Below are 23,071 nucleotides of genomic sequence, written 5' to 3' on the forward strand. Positions count from 1 at the left end.
AAACAGAACTGATATGGAATCTAAGCTTCCAAAACTGAGCATCCGGCCAATTAATTGTGTCGAAATAAAACTCATATCTTCAGTCAAGATACTATGCAGGCGAGACTTGCTCACGGCATATATGGATTACATTTGGAAAGGGTTAATTGGTAAATGTTATTACCCGTCAGTATTGCTATGAATTCAGCTCACCCGTAATTTTCATTACTTCTTAATGTGGGTTAATAATTCCGAAAAATAGTTAGAGTTTCTTTTCTTCTAATTCTTCGATCGTTTAGGATTTTTTAGGAACTGCATTCATTCTTTTTTCTCTCACATTATCCTAAATGACATCTTCATATTTTTTTGAAACAATTGGATCTTAATTTTATTTCTATTCGTACTAATCTTTGTGATAAGCAAGTCTATAAGTAAACACAGACTGTTTTAGTCAATGGATTTAGATTAATTTTTGATAGAAATTTTACTTTGCACCGACGATCTGTTCCATGCCTCTTATAGTAAACAAGGACGTAATTGTAATACGTAGACTAAGAATTAAGATGTACTTATCAAATTTTATTCAAGCCTTTATTTATATGCATCATAAACTAATATTTATAAAGGTATTGCAAATTGTTATCAATCATGTCATCAGACAGCATTTTTTTTTCTTTTTAAAGAAACCGGATAAGACATACAAGACACTCTAGTCGTAAGAGCTCCTGACACAATCCCTCAGTGTGATTAAGTAAAATTAACATTTGTTTACCTTTACTAACGTACAAATAGGGTTAGGGTTCAATAGATATCAGTTATATTAATTCTAGAAAATAAACATTTTTGTGGAAGATCATGGAATCATCTCCTGTTTACTTTGGCGTATGTTAGAATTATAATTATGTTTGCCCTTTGAACCAATATAACAGATTACAATTCAACAGTTAATAAGTTATCATATATATATATATATATATATATATATATATATGTATATATATATATATATATATATATATATATATATATATATATATATATATATATATATATATATATGATAAGGCCTCAATGAGTTCACCTAACTGTCTCCTTTGATGTGCCATCTCTCTAAGCTCATTCCAGTTCTCAGATCCAGCCTCACTTGGATTGGTCACCAGTCACGTTTCTCTTGGTCTACCACGCGCTCTCCTGCTTAGCAGCCTCCATTCTCGTAAATCCTTGAGAAAGTCATCTTCCCTCCATGAAATAGGCCCAATTGATCTTCATCTTGATCATCTAACTATATTGTTCATATAGTGCACCCCTGGCACCTCACGAATGGCCCCGATTGGTTTATGTTGCAGCCATTTAAATATGCCAAATCCTTCTCCAGTCTTTATTCTCAAAGGCAGGGAATGTAGCATCAGTTAATACAATGCTTTTCCAAGACTGATGCCCGTAAGTTCCTTTGGATCTTACAAGTAAAATGAGTATGTTGATTTTGCTATGAACTGACATTCAGTTTGACTTCGAAAACTTTTTTTTTTTTTTTTTTGCACATTGCTTATACTGTCCTCCCTGTTCCCTTTGATTTTTTTCTTAAATGGTGATCATTTGCCAGTATTGATGGTTCATAGATACTTGAAATAATTTGAGTTTGGTAATATTACCCCTCTGTTACGGTAGTTTGTCTGATCACTGCCGTTAGATCGGTCTTTCTCAGGCTGATAACTAATCCAAACTTTCTCCCCGAGAAGGAAATTTCTTACTTAAAGCCCTTTTAGAAGCAATTAGAACTATGTCATCTGTGTATTTGTACTTACATATTCCCTTGTCCCCTTCCCATTTAATGTCATTAATTATTCTTTGCATTACATTGTTCATAATGAACAGTAGAGTGGGCAGTATTCCACCTTCTAGTACCCCAGTCTTGACTACATATCAATCTGTAATAATACCATTAGCAATTACCTAATAAAAGGTTCCACTCTGTATATTCATTAGGCGGTTTACAGTATTGTCAGGAATCCCATAGTGGCTTGAAGTCTTTTTTTAATATACTGCGCGAACTATCATCGATTGCTTTTCAAAATCCGTAAAGCATAAAACAAGAGAAGATTTTAGTTAATTATACTGTTGAGCTATAAATCGTAATAAAAGTTTTATTTTCATATCCACAACGCTTTCTGAAACGTGATTGTTCTTTTCGAAGTAATGATGATAATAACAATAAAGACAATTTCTTTAATATTTCTGAATGAAATTACATATACGACAATCATATAACTTTGAGTAAAAAAACGTCTGATCATCAGCATTAAGTGTGCCACTACAGGACAAATGCCTGAGACATGTGTTTTTACTGGGATCTTTTTGTGACTTTTCTATGCTAATCTATATCTTTAAATTTTCATATGTAGTCAACCTTATTTATTATATTTCTTTCTCTGCCTCTGATATATAATAGTATAAATATATATATATATATATATATATATATATATATATATATATATATATATATATATATATATATACTGTATATATATACATACATAAATATCATATATATATATATATATATATATATATATATATATATATATATATATATATGTATATATATACATACATAAATATCATGTATATATATATATATATATATATATATATATATATATATATATATATATATATATATAAACTGTATATATATACATACATAAATATCATGTATATATATATATATATATATATATATATATATATACAAATATATATACACACATACACATATATATATATATATATATATATATATATATATATATATATATATATATATACATATATATATATATATATATATATATATATATATATACATATATATATATATATATATATATATATATATATATATATATATATATATATATATATATATATATATATATATATATATATATATATATATATATATATATATATATGTGTGTATATATACATACATATATATATGTAAATATAAATATATATATATATATATATATATATATATATATATATATATATATATATATATATATATATGTATATATATAAATAAATAAATAAATATATATATATATATATATATATATATATATATATATATATATATATATATATATATATATATATATATATGTATGTATGTACATATATATATATATATATATATATATATATATATATATATATATATATATATATATATATATATATATATATATATATATATATATATATATATATAACGGATTTTGAGCGAAGCGAAAAATCTATTTTTGGGTGAGATGGCCATGTCGTCCTGATGGAAGTTCCTATAGGGTAGCTTCCTAGGGTATATTACAACTACGGCGATATTCCCAGAGAATTTACCTTAAGGTACCAGAATTCTAACTCCTGGAGCGAGTATCCCTCGTGAAAGGGATATCGCGACATATCAGAGGACGTATTCTAGACACGTCACATGGCAATCTACATCCTGGACAGAGATTTCGTCTCGTAGGAGGTGATTGACGAGATACGAATTCGGGAAAGAAAAAGGGGAGCCGCTCCCAAGGCTTCCCTATCCCCCGATTCGTATGCGTGCCTGGCGCCAATCCTGGCGCCATCTGTATTCCTTGTAGCGTACACGAGGTGCTACAGATACTGTATGTAGGGAGGGGTCCTACAGCCCTTTCTTAGAAAGGCAAGGGCGGGTCCATCAGGACGACATGGCCATCTCACCCAAAAATAGATTTTTCGCTTCGCTCAAAATCCGTTTTTTGGGCTCAAGCCATGTCGTCCTGATGGAAGTGTACCAGAGCATTACTGTATCTGTGGATTCTCAGAACGTGCCGTACTCCCCGGAGGTAATTTTTTCCCGGTCGACTAGACCTAGAGACCTAAGATGTTACCGTTATACATCTTTTCAACTAACTATAAACTATGTTAGAGCTTCCTGCCCCCTACAGGGAAGAGTCCTACTAGACTCTGGAAAAGTCTCGAAGAGTACATATATCTATGTATGAATACCAGGCAAGCTAATATAGTGGTCTCGCCCTATATCAAGTAAAGCATAGTTTGTAAAGGACCACTGCGTCAATATGAAATATCGACCAGTTTTCCGCACAATACTTGTATTGGACAAAGGTTTTATATCCGCATAGGAGGAAAACCAATGCAGCATAGCTTGCATAAAGGAACAATTCTATTAGAATTATCCCAGATAAGGTACATAGAATGAATGCTCAATTATACCAATAAATTGACACAGGTGAAGGAGACGCAAGGTTCTCAAGAACCAGATTATTGACAGGCAATAAATAGACAGGTTAACCACAATTATATATATATATATATATATATATATATATATATATATATATATATATATATATATATATATATATATATATATATATATATATATATATATATATATATATATATATAAATATATGTAAGAAGAGGATAACCCAAAACTTTAAGCATAAGTATGATAGTAAACAGAGCTTGTTTGTCTGAAAGAAAAACATTAGATGCCACTTTTAAGATACCGAGGTATCAAAGTCATAAAAGCCTGTATTACAAATCAATGACATTAGCGTTAGAAACGCTCGGCACACATGTCTGCACTTATGCTAGGTTCACCTTCGGAAATGGAACAGTCTGGATGGGCAACACAGTGCCCTCACTTAGTTTGTAGTACAGTATGTAACTACACACTCACCCTGGAATTAATCGTCCCAATTAAGACCACTGTTCCTCGCAGAGTTAAACAGTAGGGTTAACACCGCGATCCACTGCTACCACAGATCTCTTTTAGTTCCTCTACTTGCTTCGCAAAGTGGCGAAAGAACACTCTGGAAGACTTCCAGCCAGTGTATGAACGGAGATGTTCAAAATCCATACAATTAAAGAAATTTAAGAATGAGGCAACTTTCCTCGGATCGTGACCTGCGGGTGTATTGTCAGGATCCGCTCTGCGAATAAAATATGTGATTTTCGCTCTGAGTTGATTCAGAGATAAATTTGAGCCTGATGTTTCTCCCCTGAATAGTTGATCACCCTTGAAGTCTGAAGTTCTATGAAGATAGACCTTTAGGCATTCTACTGGACATAGAGATGCATCTTCTTTCAGAGGGCAGATTCTCCAGGGACCCCACCTGTTGGTGGGTAACTCATTCTTGGCGAGAAACGTAGGATCCGGAAACAGGTTCAGTTCTTCCCCATCCAGGAACTGAACACGACCTGCCTCTCTCGTGAGGCTACAATCTCACTAACCCTGGCCCCGGACGCGAGTGCAAAATAGGAAAATAACTTTTTGTGTCAAATCCTTTAACGCACACTCTTCATTGCTCAACAGAGAAGCGAAATGAAGAACTTGTCTAAAGACCATGAAATGGGCTTTGGAGGTGCTGAAGGTCTGAGCCTAGCACAGGCTTTCGGGATTTTATTAAAGATCTCGTTACCTAGGTCGACCTGGAAGGCATATAGAATGGGTCTTGTCAAAGCAGACTTACACGCTGAAATTGTGTTCGCTGCCAACCCTTGACCATGGAGGTGGGGAAAAAAGATAAGCAGATGTCTGTCAAGATCTCCTGCGGAATCTTCGCCTTGACAAAAGGCCACCCATTTTCTCCAAGATGACTCATATTGCCTTCTAGTAGATTTGCATTTATATACCTCAAGGAAGTCTATACTGGCTTTCGAATTCCCGAAACGCTTTCTCACCGCTAGGGAGAGAAAATCATGAACTGCAGGGTCCGGGTTTTCTGTAATGAAGCGCAGACAGTTGACTTCTGGACTCGCTGGGTCAGAACTGGATCTGGTAGTGGTACAAACTTCAGCTACAGTTCCAATGCCAGGAGGAATCACACGCTGTTCGGCCACTTGTGGGCCACTATTGCCGCTACCCTTTGAAGGATCTCAGTTTGTTGAGGACCCTCAACAGAAGGTTGTGAGGAGGGAACAGATAAATCTTGGACCATCTGTTCCAGTCGAGGGACATCGCGTCCACTGCTTCCGCTAAGGGGTCCTCGTACGGGGCACGTAGAGGGGCAACTTCTTGTTGTCTTTCGTCGCAAAGAGGTCTATCTGCAATTCTGGGACTGATTCAGAATGAAGGAGAATGATCCTGCGTCTAAGGACCATTCCGACTCTATCAGTGTGAACCTGGATAGAGCGTCCGCTGTCACATTGCGGACTCCTTGAAGGTGAACTGCCGACCGGTACCACTTATTCATTTCCGCCAATCGGAAGACGGCCAACATCACCTGGTTGAGAGGTGGTGACCTCGATCCTTGTCGATTCAAGTATCTCACAACTACCTCGCTGTCTATTACCACTTTATGTGGAACGAATGACGCGGGGAGACTTTCTTTAAGGTAAGGAGCACTGCCCTAGCTTCTAGAAAGTTTTATGAGAAAGGTCTTGAATAGCCTGGACCAAGTCCCCTGGACTTTTTTCCGATGAGAGTGACCTCCCCATCCCTCCTTCATGGCGTCTGAGTGAATCGTCACCGACGGGGGAAGTGGCTGAAGAAGAACCTGACTTCTTTAGATGTCTGGCTTGGGACCAAGGCCTGAGAAGAGTACTTAGCCGAAGCGGCTGGTCTTCTTAGATCTCTTCACGCGTTTGATGCATAACTTCTCCAAACTCCGATTGCATCCTTTAGCTGTGCTCTTAGCACTGGGTCTGTCACCGAAGCAAACTGGAGAGAGCGCAGTACTCTCTCCTGCTCGTGTCTTGATATCCTTTCGGAATCTTGAAGTCTCTTGACAGAACCCGCTATCTCCTTCCTTTTCTTCGCCGGGGTGGAGAAACGGTGTGACAAAAGGTCCCAGTGGATCTTAGCCACTGGAACTTTTGAGATGGAGAAAGTCGAGACTTTTTCTGTTGATCTTGAAGCCTAGGTACTCTAGGAACTGGATCACTTGACTGGAAGCTTGCAAGCATTCTGTCTCGGATGCTGCCCACACCAACCAGTCGTCCAGGTAGGCTACTACCTGAATTCCCTTTAGGCGATATTGTTTGAGAGCTACGCTCGCAAGCTTCGTAAAAATCCTTGGGGCTATGTTTAGCCCGAATGCCATGGCTCCGAAGGCGTATAGTCTTCATTGTAGCCTGAACCCTAGGTAGGGGGAGAGTCGATGGCTAATTGGAATGTGCCAGTAGGCGTCTGACAAGTCTATAGAGACGGAATATGCCCTCTTGGGCAGTAAGGTCCTTATGTGTTGCAGTGTTAGCATTTTGAATTTGCAATTCACTATGAACTTGTTAAGTGGCGACAAGTCCAGAATGACTCTGAGCTTTTCCGAGTCTTTCTTGGGAACACAAAACAGCCTCCCTTAGAAATTGATGGGCTTCACCCTTTTTCTCCAACCGTTCTTGAACGTACTCCTCCATAACGGGGGTGGAGTGTTGGAAAAACCGAAGGTACGGGGGTGGAGTGCTGTACCAGCTCCCGCCCAGTCCATTCTTGAGTAGGCTGTGGGCCCAGGGATCGAAGGTCCACCGATCCCGAAATTTCAGAAGTCTCCCTCCTACCGGTATCACCTCACTTGGACTGCCGTCCTGAGGTCTTGCCTTCCTGACCACGACCACCCCTGAATCCCCTTCCCCTTGAGGGGCGTCTAGACGAGCCTCTGGCTGCTCCTCTAGGCTTTGCTCGAAAGGAAGTAGACTGCCCTTCGAACGCTGAGGTGAATGCCGTGGACTGTGTCGACACGGCCTGGGGTACCCACTGAAAGGTGGTCGGGGTTTGTGCCACGATCTGGGGCACTGGGGGCAATGGCAATTGCAGTTGCTGTTGCTGTCTAAGAGGCTTGGCTGGCCGAGACGGTAGCCTAGTCCTCATAGTCTTCCTCTTTGGTTGAGGACCCTCATCCGGGGAAGACTTTCTTTTGATAGCCAGGCCCCACTTCTGGAGAAGGTTTCTATTCTCCAAGGCGGCTTTATCAACAACTTCTTTGACCAAGTCGGTAGGGAAAAAGGTCTTTTCCCCAAATGTTGGAGGAGATTAGTTTCTTTAGCTCGTGCCTCACCGTAGCCGAGGTAAACACGAACTCCCTACAAGCTCTCCTTGCCTTGACGAAGCCATAAAGGTCCTTCGTCACTGTGGCCAGATGAGGCTTGGCCACTACCATGTACATTTCATGGACCTTGGGGTCACTTGCCATCGTCTCGAGAGTAGTCTGAAGAGACATTGAGGCAGTCAGTCTTTCTTTTGTATCGAACTCACTTCGCAAAAGAAAGTCAGACAGCTTAGGGAGGTCCTTACCGAACTGACGTCCGGCAATATCAGCCTCCAACTTTCCCACTGAGAACGTAAGATGGACGTCCTTCCAGTCTTTGTGATCCATAGGCAGGGCCAGCGACAAGGGTTTACACTCCTCTAGGGAGGGGCAAGACTTGCCAGCCTCGATTGCTTTTAGTACAGCCAGAAACCCTTTTTGTAAAAGGGGGAAGGCTCTAGTAGGCGAGGACACAAAGGAAGGGAGCTTCCTATTCAATGCAGCTACCTTTGAGTTAGAGAAGCCCCTCTCTTTCATCGAGGATGAAAGTAGAGCTTGAGCCTTAGCATGGTCCATCACTATGACCTCCTTCGGCTCTGTCTCCTCCTTTGAAGCTGGTTCCTTCCTCACCCGGACATAACAGTCCGGATATGATGCCTTGCTGGGCCAGAATTCCACCCTCCAGGGGAACTGAGCCCAGCTTATCCGAGATGACGATCTTTCCAGTCGTCATCGGCATGTGTTCAGCATACCTCAATGGGTTAGCATCTGAGCACAAGGGAAGGTCTTTCACATTGAGCTTTTTCTGGGGCCCATGTGATTCTGCAAGGCACTGCATTCGCAGTTCCATTGCAGCCGCCTTCTCCTGATTCTCCTTCTGCATTTGTTGGATCATTCCAACAATAGAAGAGAGGGCCTGTCCCAGCTCTACTGGGAGACCGGCCGATGTAGATGGGCTTGAACTTCATCCTGGGCTTCTGCCAGGAGGTCTTCCTCCTGACACCCGTCCACATCAGACATCCTGTCATTTAGCTGGATGTCTTGCATCGCGACCGCGACTTCAGCATCCACCTGGATCGGAACTTAGGGGATCTCCTCTTGAGGCTGGGGAATCACTGCATCAGCTGATGCCTTAGGGAAAAGATATGCCCTCATCTTCTCACTTGGAAGATAAGGGCCAGAAGTGTTCTTTTGGAAGCCCCTTACCCAGGTACGAAGCTTCTTCCTAGCTATTTAAATGTCTCATTAATCAGGTTAGTGCACACAGTAAATACCTGAGGGTCCCAATACCGGAGATCATCCTTGGAGACAGCGTATGCTGCGTGTCTCCTACAAAACTCATGTCCGCAGAGGTTCTTGCTGCTGACATTGCAGAAAGCACTTCCCCACTTCGGAGTGTCCTTCTGTAAAGAGAAGAAATTTCCATGAGTATCAAGTAAACTATGTATCACTGGATATGCATAGTATAGCATAACAATTCAGAAAGGAAAGACACACACTTGTGTTTCCCTCACAACCCATTGTTGCAGCCTTCCAGATAATAAAATCAAAAATGGTTTATCTCTTCTAGAGTAACCAATGCAAGGTTTCCAGAGGAAACAGGTGGAGCTCACACCTAAGCAATGATTTTAAAATCCTGGATAATAGACAGGGAAAAACTCAGCTTCCTATCTGAGGGCAACAGCAAAGGGATGTGCAAGAAAACACAATAGTGTTAGAAGATACAGTGCTGTACCAAAACCTTTACTATAGTTTTCTTCTTACTGTATATGCTATACAGAAGAATACTAGTACAGTATAGGGGGATGTGTGCCGGCCTGCCTTTGCCGGCCGGCACACACCACAACTAGCTTTAAAGTATACTACTTAACAGCTATAGGGCGGCAGCACTCTGGTTCAAATGCCTGTGCCGGTCGGCAGCAACTGCCGGCCGGTAACAGCCAGTGTTGGCCGGCAATGGCTGCCTGCCAGCAACTACACAAGGTAGTACCCAGCTGCCGGCCACACTCTTGGTGACCGGCAGACAAGGACTGACATAAGCCGGCCGGCAAAGGTACAAGACCGATGCCAGCCGGCAGCAAAAGAACCAGAAGACTACACCTGCCCGGCTGCCGGCCTCATAGGCCGGCAGCCGGTACAGGTACAGCACTAGAAGAAAAATAGAATGGATGCCGGGATAAGAGTGTACACAACCTCCAAGCCCGGCAACCGAAAGAGTGCATATAAGGAAGGGGAGAAAATAATTCAGGCTTCCTTGACCAATGCCGTCCGGCTCTGCCGGCAGGCATGGATGAGGGACCAAGAGAGGTCCGGGCAGCACTCGAAAACATAAGACCCTTGCCGGCCAGCAGCTCTGCCGGCCGGCAATGGGCTGAGTCAATTCCACATCCCAACCTATACTAGGTCCAGAAGTAGAACGACGTACAGTACAGTAAGACCCCTGCCGGCCAGCTCTGCCGGCCGGCAAGGTACAGTACAGTAATGGCTACGCCATTACGGAGATAGAGGGGGAAGGGACAAGAGGGTCCTGCCAACATTGCTTTAGTGACAGATCACCCGCAGCCAAGAAACTTATCTTAGCCTAAGGGAGATCTAAGGGGAAAGGCCAGCAATACTTGCCAGCTTCCAGAGCACCAAAGCAAGGAAGGCGTTGCTACTCCCAAGGGAAGAACTTATCCTCTCCCGAGAACAGCAACAGGACTAGTCTGGTAGATCACAAAAGAAGGAATCATAACTACAGAAACCTTCGGTAGTGACCTAAGGGAGCTAAGCTCCCTTTGTATGTGTTAGGTCAGCGAGGGGGACTCTGCCCCAAGCCAGACAACACAGACTCAGACTAAAAACTCTGTTGTTCTGTCCCTCTTGAACCATAACTAAAGGAACAGGAAGGTACAGTAATACCCTAGTATAGTTTTATCGAAAATAAATTCGGAAAAAACCACTTAGGGATAAGCCCAAGGCTTAAACAGAGGGAAAGGGATTGCATACCTTCTCCGAAGAAAAGAAAGCAATCGGGGAGTATGATAAAGTGTACTAAGGCTCCATAAGCAATTAGCCTAGGCACCAAGAGAATCGATTACCTAATTCACCGAAACTCACACGTATACAATCTTGGAAATATTCCACACAGTCTAAAATGTATAAAATATAGCCTAATGCTTCAATAAAATTTTAATTACACTCGGAAAAACCAAAATCATGCATGAAGTACTAGGACCAAACGACTAGGCTACATGGCCTAGCGTAGGCCAGAATGGCGAATACTTCGCCAAATAATACTAAGCACGAAAGGAAATCCTATGTAATGCTAAATAGCTAAAATTTATTAAAGCAAAACAACCAGGAATGTCGCTCTGACTAACTAATTTATACCTAGCGAGCGACAGTGTCCAGGACACCTCTGGTAGGGTACGGCTCTTGTATCAAAGATTAATCCTATTAATCACTCAAAATTTTACCAAGAGCCTACATTTATACATAACAGACACTATACTCAACTTATCAGAGGCCGACGAAGACGAAGAAGCCATGAAAAGTCGAATAAATCCAAGATTTGCGAGAAAAACAGGAAAAAACACCGAGTTGTTAAGCTACGCAAAAAGGAATGCAGATGGCGCCAGGATTGGCGCCAGGCACGCATACGAATCGGGGGATAGGGAAGCCTTGGGAGCGGCTCCCCTTTTTCTTTCCCGAATTCGTATCTCGTCAATCACCTCCTACGAGACGAAATCTCTGTCCAGGATGTAGATTGCCTTGTGACGTGTCTAGAATACGTCCTCTGATATGTCGCGATATCCCTTTCACGAGGGATACTCGCTCCAGGAGTTAGAATTCTGGTACCTTAAGGTAAATTCTCTGGGAATATCGCCGTAGTTGTAATATACCCTAGGAAGCTACCCTATAGGAACTTCCATCAGGACGACATGGCTTGAGCCCAAAAATATATATATATATATATATATATATATGTATATATATATATATATATATATATATATATATATATATATATATATATATATATATATATATATATATATATATATATATATATATATATATGTATGTATATACATATATATATATATATATATATATATATATATATATATATATATATATATATATATATATATATATATATATATATATATATATATATATATATATATTTATATATATATATATATATATATATATATATATATATATATATATATATTTATATATATATATATATATATATATATATATATATATATATATATATATATATATATATATATATATATATATATATATATATACATATATGTGTGTGTGCATGTGTGTGTTTGTGTACGTACGTGTGTCTGTGTGTTTGTGTATTCCACAGATTAAATATGTTGATGCTATTGGGGAAGTAGATTTCAGTATCTTAGATATGGTTCATAGAATTTCACACTGAAATATTGCAAATGTGAAAATGAACTAACGTTCACTAGACAGGAATCATTGTATATATTTTGGATTCACTTTCATCTTTTTCTTCCAATAAAAATTTCTTTAATTTACTTTGACTCTATGAATAAAAATAAAGGTGAGTGATACAAAGACAAAAATCGAATAAAAATCAATGATAATGTAACGTAATAAAAGTAATAAAAACAATTATATACTATACTAGAGATAGCAATATAGTAGTAAGATATAAGACAAATTATATAGCCAATTATTGGTGTAGATAGTATTAACACTACAAAAGATAAATGTAAATGCCAGTAAAAATTCCATATGGAAATTATCCATGCCTATTTATATCACTATTAGAAAAAAAAACTGTTGAAAAAAATTCTTTTAAATAACATTTGTAAACAATCAGTTATTGTTGTTTGATTTGTTTCAGTAGAATAAATTATGGTTATATAGACAAAAATTAATGCATTCAATTTAAAAAAGAAAAAAAAAATCTTTTTAAGGATTTAGTCAAATTTATCTAAAGTGTCAGGAATTCAAAAGATGGTTGGTATAATGAGATCGTGTTTTTGTCCTTTTAAAAGAAATCTTTAGAAAGCTCCTGACTAGACCTATGCCACGGGTGATTTCTTTCTTATTTTCTTCCTTTCTAACACTGTTATAAACAAAACTTTAAAAAAAAGATATCTTTCCTTTTCTTCATCTACGTTCTCACTCAGGCTTCAATAGACAGACTTTCTTTACTCCTGTCTGATCTGCAGCTGCTGATTCTCATCATAATTTGTTGGACAGAAACTTAGGGTCAATTAAATTTCTTATTCCTGATCTTTTTCATTTAGATATCCCTGGACAAACTATCCGGTTCGTAATACTAGGAAGGCAGTTAATTCTAATAGCCAGGCCTTCTCCATCATGCGGCTCAATACTACACAGTATTCTAGAAGTTTTATTCCAGCTGTTACCAAGTTGTGGAATGATCTTCCTAATCGTGTAGTTGAATCAGTAGAACTTCAAAAGCTCAAAGTTGGAGCAAATGTATTTATGTTGACCTGGCTGACATGAATCTTTTTATAGTTTATATAGGATATATCTGTTTTGACGCTGTTACTGGTTTTGAAATGATATATTGTTAATTTAGTCTCATCATTTATCTATTTCCTTATTTCCTTTCCTCACTGGGTTATTTTTCCCTGTTGGAGCCCTTGGGCTTATAGCATCTTGTGTTTCCAACTAGGGGTGTAGCTTGGCTAGTAATAATAGTAATAATAGTAATAATCTGAAAAGAAAGACTAATTTGTCTTATTTTATGTAGAGTGCGAAATGAAAGGAGAGTTATTGATTCCTGAAATGAACAATTCAATGTACCTTTCAGTCGTTTGTAGAATAATCCTTCATTTTACTTTTAAAATACATCGCTAGTAAACATCTCACAAAAGTTTGAGGGTCAATACCTATATCACAAATATTTATTTGTTAACATTAAACTTATGTTTAATCCTATATAATCAGATGAATAAATATGCAGTTAGAAGCAGTAATCCTTAAACATCTGTTTGAATTCGGACATTTTAGAAAATATTTCTTATATTCATTAAATGTCTTTTCATAAGGAAAGATAGATAGTTCGGTAATACCTGACTACTGAAAACTCCACAAACACTTATAGTCAAGTTTTTTGGACTTTTTTTTTGCATGGCCGAAAGGCCATGACAAAAAACCTGCATAATTTGACTAAAGGATCTACTTGGACACCAGTTTAGCGACGGTAAACAATCAGAAACTCAGACGTTACTGTGTTATTTAGGTTTTTTTTTTTTGAAATTTAGAAAATATAAAAACTTTCACACGTATTTGTTTTATATATAACACTAACACAGCAATGCAAGTATCTAGAGAACTTGTTCAACTAACAAGATAAAGTATACAGAATTATTTATTTAATGGATATAAGAAAGCTAAGATTGATTAGCATCTTTGAAAATTTGCAAAATAGATATAACATTTATCGTTTCCTTTATGGATGGGTACAACGTAATCAAGGATTTATAATTAGTAGGAAAAGGATTCTACCTCTGTGAAACTTGAAGAATCAATAACGTTTAGAGAATAGTAATGTTACTCTGTTAATGATAGCCATGTAATGGTTTAACAATTAGAATATAAATGGGTCAATTAAAGTTACAGCGACGCACTCTTTCATAGTATCAAATATTGCATATATAGCTTGAAAGCATATTTCATAAAAAAAAGTTTCTCATATCAATGACGAAGATTTTTACATACTTTCAAATGACATTTACTGTAGGGGCAACCTCAAATATCTAGTTTTGTGCAAACACAGCATTTCATAGAACAGAAACTATATTTACTAAGCATTGCAAATTTATCTGGAAGCAAGACTTGAATGAGATGCTACCTTCTTCAATTAGATAAATGTCACTTGGATCCAACGGAGCCTATTCCAGTCAGGTTAACGGCAAATATGTCCCAAAGTATGACCTGAGGATATAACATTTGACTGCTCGATTGGTGGTAGGTAACTCCAAGATTGTCTTTCTGCCGAGGCGATAGAGGTAACACAAGTTTCCTTATTTGTACACATTCATAAGAAGTCCAACACCTTTAACCCTGGATAGGTACGCTCCTCGGACACCCCTTTAAGGGTATTCTCGGACGCGAACGACCCCGACGCCAAAAAAAATTCTTGAAAAATCAGTTTTTGCAGTAACCTCCTTTTTTCTTTTGCCAAAAAAAACTTCAATGAATGCTTAAAACAACTGTAAAGATAAATACTACTCATCTGCAGAAAAATTATTTATTATAAATATTTTAAAAAATTAAGTAGAAAAAAAAGACCTGACATAAAAATTCATAAAAAAAAAGTTTATACATATATACACAAATCCTTTTAGGAATTGATTCTTGAATGTTTAGGGCACATCTTGATGTATTTTGGATGAAGTCAGACCCATGGAGGTGAAGATCTGAAATGAGAAAAAAAGGGTAACTTTTTTTGGCCAAAAAAATTTGTCCAAATTTCATGAATTTTTTTGGCTACCCAAATGAAATAGGAAGTGGCTAATTTTTTTAGGGAATAAACATATGTTATCCTAAAATAGAAATATGTAAAAAAATCTTCATTATTTTGTAAATTACATTTATATCAGGGGCCATATCTAAAGGTAATTTATTGAGTACTTAGAAATTTCGTAAAAAAATACATATATTTAATATATAATATGATATTTATGCAGGTAGAAATATACCAAAATATCACAAATTCTATAGGGAACAAGAATATATATAGATAGGGCAGCTTACGCTTCGGATATGTCCACAAAATGGCCGCCAACCACACTGACTCAGACTCCCTAATCTGCCACTTGAAATGTAGGAAGGGTATGTCAATTTCAAGGTGTTATTTACTAATCTAATTATTATTGGATATGCATAAAAATTGTATGGTGGGTTGCTGGATAATTGTCGACTATTTTACGACTATAAAATTAAAATTCTGACCCAAAAAAATTTTTTTGAAGGGAAATAAAATCGAAAAAAAAATGTAAAACAATATAATATTTTAGCTAAAAAAATTTGATGATATTCAATAAAAAAAAAGTAAACAAAATTTTCCGACAAATAAACATCTAGAGGAATCATTACTCTGTGATAGTTCCTTAGTACGTAGTAATTTTGAAAGAATTGGGAAAAAACGAAAAATTGGCAATCACCGGAAAATCGAACACATACCTATATATACGCCATATCTGGCTAAAAAAAAGATAGGCATGGGTAGCCAGATCATCTAGAAACACTTTCCAAAAACTATAAAAATATAAGTTTTGCGACACTACTTGCCAATTCCTTACGGTAACATGACTAAGCAAAAAAATGCAAAACAAATAAAAAGGGGCACTCGCGGAAAAATGGCTAACATTCTAATATACGGCATTTCATAAAAAAAAATTCAGCCACGTGCTAGGCAAACCATCAAGGCACATTTTCCGACAAATAAACATCTAAATGAATAATTACTCTGTGATAGTTCCTTAGTACGTAGTAATTTTGAAAGAAATGGGAAAAAACGAAAAAATGGCAATCACAGGAAAATCGAACACATACCTATATATACGCCATATCTGGCTAAAAAAAGAAGATAGGCATGGGTAGCCAGATCATCTGGAAACACTTTCCAACACTATAAAATTATAAGTTTTGCGACACTACTTGCCAATTCCTTACGGTAACATGACTAAGCAAAAAAATGCAAAACAAATAAAAAGGGGCACTCGTAGAAAAATGGCCATTCTAATATACGGCATTTCAGAAAAAAAAAATTTCAGCCACGTGCTAGGCAAACCATCAAGGCACATTTGCCGACAAATAAACATATAAATGAAATATTACTCTGTGATAGTTCCTTAGTACGTAGTAATTTTGAAAGAAATGGGAAAAAACGAAAAAATGGCAATCACAGGAAAATCAAACACATACTTATATATACGCCATATCTGGCTAAAAAAAAAATAGGCATGGGTAGCCAGATCATCTAGAAACACTTTCCAACACTATAAAAATATAAGTTTTGCGACACTACTTGCCAATTCCTTACGGTAACGTGACTAAGCAAAAAAATGCAAAACAAATAAAAAGGGGCACTCGCGGAAAAATGCCCAACATTCTAATATACGGCATCTCAGATAAAAAAAAAGACATGCACGTGTTAGCCCAACCATCAAGGCACACTTTCTAACACATAAACATGAAAAAAAAATCAATAATATACGGTAATTCCTTACTACGTAGTAAATTTTTACAAATATTGAAAAAAAACAGAAATTGGCAACCGCAGTTAAATACCCAATATACCAATAACTACGTCGTATCTGACAAAAACAAAATCACGCATGGGTAGCCAGATCATCTAGACACACTTTCCAACACTAAAAAAGCAAAAGTTTTACGATAATATTTCGCAATATCTTACGGAAAAATGACTTGGCAAAAAAATGAAAAAAAATTAAAAAGGGACACTCGCGGTAAAATGCCCGACATTCTAATATACGGCATCTCAGATAAAAAAAAAGACATGCACGTGTTAGCCCAACCATCAAGGCACACTTTCTAACACATAAACATGAAAAAAAAAATGAATAATATACGGCAATTCCTTACTACGTAGTAATTTTTACAAATATTGAAAAAAAACAGAAATTGGTAACCGCAGTTAAATACCCAATATACCAATAACTACGTCGTATCAGACAAAAACAAAGTCATGCATGGGTAGCCAGATCATCTAGACACACTTTCCAACACTAAACAAGCAAAAGTTTTACGACCCTATTTGGCAATATCTTACGGAAAAATGACTTGGCAAAAAAATGAAAAAAAATGAAAAAGGGGCACTCGCGGTAAAATGGTCCTCTTGGTGATGAACGACATTTTAACTAAAAAAAAAATCATGCACATGGTAGCCAAACAATCCACCAAGACTTTCCACAACTGATAACCTATACAAGTTGCACCATTCTACGACAATTTCATAATACGTAATAACTTTGATAATTATGCAAACTACCTTAGAAGGGTAAACTCGGTTGCGCTCGACCCCGACGCGTCTCAGAAATCGGGGAAGGAGTACAGCTACAGCAATGCACATCTGGACACTACTAGAGCGTGTAGGGGAGACACCTCCTGCAGGTCGATCACCCACAAATTCAGTCACGGGGGTGAGTCACGTGAGAAAAACCTGTTTTTTTTTGACGCTCGGGGTCGCAAACGACCCATCGTACCTATCCAGGGTAAAAAACACTCAGATAATTTACAACATCTGTTTTCATTTTTGCAGTCTTTGTATCAAATGTAATTGTTGAATGACTTCCAGTGTAATGGTGCAAGACAACTGAGATTTTACATGCATCTGATGGCAAATCTTCACATAGAAATTGAATGGTTAGGATAATCAGCGTAAGAATCCATATACTGTATATCATAAGCAACGTCTCATCAGAATTAATTAATACTTAGGGGACTAGATTATTATAAAACTCTATTATTTGATGAAAAAAATAATTCTAACTCCTAGTCACAAATGAATGGCGAGTATAAGGAATATTTCTGACAGTGACTGTTTACATAATTATGTCTAGATCCGAATAGACATCGTTTTCCTATTGAAATATTCAGGAATGTTTAAATTTCAGGTTGAAATTCAGTGAAATTAGTAACCCTATCTGTAATCATACGCCGTGTCAACTAAGTTTCTCTAGCTTAGATTTGATAGAAGATGAAGAAAGAATGCACACGGAAGGTATTTGTGTTCTTGCATATATTCAATTTAATAAATAAGGTGGCTACCTTTCAATTTATTCAGTGTACTTCACTGAGGCCTCATTGTAAAATAGGATGCCAATGTATATCAAGTCCATATAGCAACTTAAAAACATATACTTCGTTAATTTATATCTCGTATACAGAGAAAAAAACTTTTTATTTGTCCCATGCACGTGTATGCATTAATATTCTCTAGATGTTTATCCATAACCCATATTTTTGGTCCCTCTACATTTATTTTCTAATATTATCTATGTTTTACTCAGTTCCTTTTCACTACTACATATCTACTTCTCTTTATTGATATCTTTTAAACCTTTTTCAATTCCTCCCATAATTCAATAACTTAATAATAGGAAGTGGGTATCATATTATGATCTGAGCCTTCCATGATTTTCAGTAGCAATTCAAAAACAGTATCTCGATATAGGCCGTAGTCTATATTATACTTATTCAAACTCACAAAAGTCTCTCTCTCTCTCTCTCTCTCTCTCTCTCTCTCTCTCTCTCTCTCTCTCTCTCTCTCCCTCTCTCTCTCTCTTCTTTTTCTATTTCGTCTTCTTTTTCTTCTTCTTCTTCTTCTTCTTCTTCTTCTTCTTATTCTTCTTCTTCTTCTTCTTCTTCCTTTTACTTAAGTAATGAATTATTTGATCGTGGTCATAAAAAATACAATATAGATTTTTTTTTATTATCATTATGGTAATTCTTTTCCATATCGAGACACAAATCTTGTCTATAATAACGCAATTTATATTTATTATACGCAGTAATATTTAGTAATACATTTGAAGTGGTATCTAAAGCTGTTGAGTTTATTCAGGGCCTTAGCGTTCATGTAATATTTTACTACTGATTAGGCTTTATATCAATATTTTTTTTCTCTAATGGTAAATATAATTTTGTCATATCATAACTAATTAATAGTCGATTTTTTCAACTCTGAAAACGTAAAATATTGTCATAGGGCTAGAAATGCAATGCAATATTATTTGACCATGAGTAGTTCTAGGTTACGCCTGACATCACTAACTCGTCTTAAGCATCCGATTCTACTTATTCTTCTTCCATCTTGTTCCTCAATATCTTCATCATCAGCAAATAGAACTTATCTACTTATCTACTAAGACCAGGTCATCTACTGCTATGGAGTTCTAAAGAACAGTCAAATCAGAATATACTATTAGTAGCCTGGTCAGCGACATCAAGTCCATATTGGGAAAATAATCTTTCTCTAAAGGAGGTATTATTTATGGATAGTTCACGCTAACACAAATATCGCAATATAATCCAATTTAGATAATAACCTGTTCCAATCATTGACAATTACTCAAAGCAAAAATAGATAATAGTTACAAATTATAAAAATAAACACTTCACATGCTGGTGAAAAGATAAGAATAACAAGAGCAATCTGGGACTTTTGTCGTTTTCCAAAGGTTAATGGAGTCGTCTATGGCTTGAGATCTATTTATGGTAAAAATTTCGTCAAAATACGTTGAACAGGTTCGACGTTAAGTTTAAAATGGCAAAAAATACAAATCCAGATCTAGAATCCAGATCCTAAATTTTATGGGGTGAAAATGTCATCAAAAACCGTATGGTAGTTTTGACGTAATTCTGTCAACTCTAAATCTATAATCTGAATGCGAATCTCATCTAAAATGCAACAGGGTTACTCATGACCTAAGGTCTATCTTGGGTGAAAATTTCATCAAAATCCATCAAGAGGTTTTGATGTAACCCTGTCCAAAGTGAGAAAGACAGACAAATAAATGTAAGGACTCAATCGCATATCCTTCCTCGTGTAGGTAATAATCCAGCATTCACTACACTCTGCCTCCTGATACAGTCAAAACAAAAATAAAAAGTAACAATCGCCCAGGAAACTCATAACTGTCCCGGGCTATTCTAACAAAAATTGTAAACAAACTACCTTAATTATACTTACAGTTTCTATTTAAAAAACAATGATTATATTAACACCCCTCGGTTGCTGTCTTCATCTCTCTTTCTCTCTCTCTCTCAAGGATTCTGCTCCAGAGCAAAAGAAAATAATCCTCTACATTACTCCTCCCTTACTTAGCCAAATTCCTCTGACACAAACGATGAGTTTATATACATGGACTTGCAAGACACAACATCACATAAAGTAAAACATAATCGAACATGGTCTATTAACAGTGCAGGGAAGAGCGGGTGATTAAAAAAGGAAAACGATTACATTGTACCAGCGTGTATGGAAAACGTTTGCTACATGTGCACCCCCATAAAATTGACATACCTGTGAAATCGGGATCCCTGCTTTAAGGAAGTGTACTCTAGGCCTCTCATCTGGCAATAGATGTGCAGGTTTTAAATGATAAATGGAGACGCAGTCTTCTTTGACACGCATGTTAATTAAGATTGTTTTCGAGGTACAAAGGGTCACAAGGAAAAAACCTGTTGAAGTTGGCGTTAGTGGTGTCTTGCTAGTGTTATTGTGCAGGAAAACGTGCGTTGTTGAGGGCATATCTGTCGATATATATTGCGTTGCTGGTGGATTGTAAGTCATGTTTGCTGATTGGAATAAATTTTCCTATAATGTGACATAGGAGTTGGAGATTGTAAGAGGAGTTTGCTGACGGGAAAAATTCAGCAAGGAAGAGTCATCCAGTCCGTCTTAAGGAGTGGTTCATAGTCGCACCAGGACCCAGGGAGACTAGGTAAACCCGTTGGAGTCTTTGAAATACAGCATCAATGATGCTCTGAGGGTGTGGTTAAAACGTTCAACCATTCCGCTGTTTTAGGATGTTTTCTGATGTAGGGTGATTCCTAGGTGATTCATTAATGATGTTCGCAATTCAGAGGGAGAGATGGTAACTCTGTCAGATTTAATATGCTCAGGGATACCAAATCTAGCCATTCATCCAAAAAGTAAAGGAGATGTGCACGAAGCGTATGTTGCAGTTTACATGGGAATAGCTTTCATGGCAACAAGTGGAGTGATCGATGCCACTAAAAAAGTAAATGTCCTTGTTTTGTGGCTAGGGGCTCTACTACACTGACATGAATGTGGGCAAAACGATTGAGGTTGAGGAAAGGTGCCTAATTCTGAAAACGTGTTTTAATAAAGTACTGGTGTAGACCCAATACACAGCATCCTTATTAACGCTCTGCCAAATGAACTTCGTCTCCAGTAGCTGTGAATTATATTGGAACAAAGGATGTGATGAGACACACAGTCATCCACGGTTTAGGTCTATTAGTATTGATGTCCAAACAAAAGTTATTTTTGATGGGCACCAAAGTGACTATAGGAATTTGATATCTGGTGTTCCTCAGGTTGATGTTCTTGATCCATTACTTCCATACTATTTACACATAACATGTGGTTCCATCTAGGAAAAAAAAAACTTGTTGCATTTGCAGATGATGCTACTTTTTTTACATCAATTCCATCTCAGGGATGTAGATCTGGGGTGGCTGAATCCCTTAATAGTGATCTAGTTAAAATTAGTACATGGTGCTAATTATGGGGTAGGAAGTTGAATTCTAACAGAACTCAAAGCATGATTGTAAGCAGGTCAATGATTGTGGCTCCTGCACATCTGGATATCAGCAATGATGATGTTTCTTTAACTTTGTATGACTCTTATAAAATTTTAATTTTGATACTTGACAGCGAATCAACTTTTGATGAACATATGTCTGTTTTTTTCAATTGCACATAACATGGGCTTATTGAGAAAATCATCCAAGATTTTTGGTGATCAATATATTCTGAAGGAGTGTTTTAACTCCGTCATTTCACCTTATTTTGAGATTTGTTATCCTGTCTGGTTTTCAGCTGCTGATTTTCATCTTAATTTGTTGGACAGGAACTTCGGGTCCATTAAATTTCTTATTCCTGATCTAGTTATTAATCCCTCACACCATTGTTCAATTATTTCATTATGCTTGTTGCATATGATTGTTTAAAATTCTGACTATCCTTTAAATTCAAATATTCCCGGACAGTTTCATCCTGTTCGTAATACTAGGTATGCAGACAACTATAATAGTCAGGCCTTCTCCATCATGAGGCTCAATACTACACAGTACTTAAGAAGTTTTATCCCAGCTGTAACTAAGTTGTGGAATGTTCTTCCCAATCTGGTAGTTGAATCAGTAGAATTTCAAAAGTTCAAACTCACAGCAAATGTTTTTATGTTTAAAAGCTTATATATGTCCTTTCATAGTTTATTTATCGTATATTTGTAGTAATAATTCTCTCCCGAGAAGCACTGTGCATTGTT

The 23,071-nt window shown here is 36.9% G+C and overlaps 1 long non-coding RNA gene across 2 annotated transcripts in view; it reads left to right on the plus strand.

The window, feature by feature from the left end:
- The window catches only part of LOC137637299 (uncharacterized), a 408,033-nt gene that overhangs the window by 324,138 nt on the left and 60,824 nt on the right, over positions 1-23,071 (plus strand). The gene's annotated exons all lie outside the window — the stretch shown is intronic.

This window comes from Palaemon carinicauda, chromosome 3 (assembly GCF_036898095.1).
Source record: "Palaemon carinicauda isolate YSFRI2023 chromosome 3, ASM3689809v2, whole genome shotgun sequence".
Lineage (NCBI taxonomy): Eukaryota > Metazoa > Arthropoda > Malacostraca > Decapoda > Palaemonidae > Palaemon > Palaemon carinicauda.